Genomic DNA, 2,727 nt, shown 5'->3' on the forward strand with positions numbered 1-2,727 from the left:
TTAGTTGCTATGAAGTATGGCGTTCGTCTCAAAAAGATAAGGCAGGGGCAGCGGGTAGCAAATGGAAAGTAGAAGCATTAATTGGATTGACGAGGTAAGAGTATCAGCAGACCGTAGAGAAAATCACGAAGGAGGGAAAAGAGCCGAGCACTATCAAGGCATAACCCAAGTGTATCAAAAATGGGATATTGACAGCCGCAAGAGAAGCTATAGGATCCTTGAATGGGAAAAGAACAAGGAAAACATGGATCACGGATGAGATGATAAGAAAGAAAGATGAAAGAAGGAAATTGAAGGATGCAAAGACAGTCCGTTGGGAAGAAGCAAGTACAGAGATATAATAATATATTAATATGGGTAAGAAATAAAGCCAAAGAAGCATGATGGAAGACGCATTGCGAGGATATGGAAAATTATGCAGAGAAGGGTGAAATTGTTGAGCTACGCAAAAAGGTTAAAATAATGTCGCAAACTGAGAAGGAAAAATCGGTATTTACAGTGATAGATAAGTGTGGAAAAATATTTGTTGCTACAAAAGAGATCCAAGAGAAATGGAAGCAATATGTACGAGGGTCATCCGGAAAGTAGTACCCGTTCGTGAAATAAAGACACAAAAGTAAATATTAACAAACATAAAAAATTTTATTTGAAAGAGGATACTTTAAACTACTTCTCAACATAATCTCCAAGCAAATTAAGGCATTTGTCATAACGTGTGACAAGTTTCTGTATTCCTGCTGCATAGTCCTTCGCCGCCAGCTCATTGAGATACGCGAGGGACCCATCTTGCACAAATTTTTGCATAATGCAGATGGTGTTTAACAATTTCATGAACAATTGTTCGAGAAACATTGGGAAAATGCTCACAGATGTCATCAATTGTGACGCGCCGATCGTTCCTCACGAATTCGTCAACTGAGCTCACCAGTTGGTCTGTAATGACAGACGGTCTCTCCGAACGCTCATCGTCGTGTGTGTTCCCCCTCCCCATGTTGAAGTTGCGACACCACCGCCGAACAGACGACTCGTCCATTACATTGTCTCCATACACCTCCTTTAATTGGCGATGAATATCACATGGGCGAACGTTTCTTGCATTGAGGAATTTAATCACTGCCCTCACTTCACAACTGGCGGCGTTCTCAATTTTTTTAAACATTGTAAACAATCACAGAAACAACACAGGCAATGCTAGCGTCACGCAACTTGGCTCAGAGAAGGCAGACAAGCCACTGAAGCTATCTGACCTCGTCCAGCGGCTACTCGCGTCGTCAGCACTTCATGCGGCACGAACGGGTACTACTTTCCGGATGACCCTCATGGAAGACCTGTATGGTGTATGGTAATGAACTTAGGCCAGCAAGGTTAGATAGAATCATAATAAATAAATAAGTCATATGGTGCTAAATCAGGGATTATATGACTATGATATTATTTGACTAACTGAAACATCAATTCGATGTTTCGGTTAGTCTAATAGGTAGTTGCTTCAGCCGATCTATGAGGGCTATCATTGTCATGATGAGGAATGATCTTTCGTTGCCGCTTCTTTTTCCGTTTTTACCAAGCAGCTATGGCAACAAATGCTCATGTACCATTCCGAATTTACGGTTCTACGTTGCTCAAATGGTTCACGGTTGCCACATGTCCAGTTATTCCGAAGAAACAGGCAATCATTTGCTTCAATGTGTTTCGTGCACGAATCACTTTTGTCGGGTTTGGCTTGTCTTGGAAGATCCATTCCATGGATTGTTGTTTCCTTCCGGCTCATACATATAGATCCAAGATTCGTCACCTGTTTAGATGTTTTACACAACTTTTGATGCACCGCGATTGATTTTCTGAGCATTTATTTGTACTAATTGACACGAGAATCTTTTTGAGCATTTTTAAAATTATGCGGGATCCAACGCGAACAAATTTTTTCACAGCTAAATGTCCATGCAATATCTTATTGATGCTCGTCATACTAATCCCCGAGGATGCCTCAATCTCACGAGAAGTTACATGACGATCTTCCTTCACTAGTTCTAGCACAGCATCAATGTCTTCTGGCACAACAACTGACGACCTTCACGACTTTCGTCCTTCAACGAACGGCGGCCATGTTAGAATTCTTTATACCAGCGTTTCACAGCGGCAAAGGATGGGGCTTCATCGCCAAAAGTGGAGTTAATTGATCGATGATATCCTGTATTGATAATCCACGTCGAAAGTCGTAAATATTCATCGCACGAAAACAATTAAGGGTTAACTTCAATTTTATGCTAAGACAATATTTTTGAGTCAATGTAAACTAAAGCACTCGACCGGATATTGAGGGATCTGGGTTCGAATCCCAGTCCAGGCGAATGATTTTTACACTCTGAAATTGTTGCATTGAAATGCACATTAGCGGATGACTCCGTTAAAAGTTACTGTTGCGGCATCTCCCGCAGTTTCTTTGGAACATAAGTTATGATCGAACGATAGATGTTCTGAAGAAACTTAGCGTTTTTAAGGGTCAAGCTTTCAGATGGAGACGTCAGATGGCGCCTAAAGTACTTGGTGTTGTCAACGCTCAAAATATATATACCAACCTTCGTACTATACAAATGCTGTAACTAGGATCTTATTGCACCTGAAAGTAGTAACCAGATTAGTAGTAACCAATACGGTCATGTATTTTCATAAAGAAGGATGGTAAGAATGAGAAATTAGTATAAAATTTATGTCTTCGAAATTCGG

This window comes from Hetaerina americana, unplaced genomic scaffold, assembly GCF_022747635.1.
Source record: "Hetaerina americana unplaced genomic scaffold, ioHetAmer1.1.p SCAF_2, whole genome shotgun sequence".
Taxonomy (NCBI): domain Eukaryota; kingdom Metazoa; phylum Arthropoda; class Insecta; order Odonata; family Calopterygidae; genus Hetaerina; species Hetaerina americana.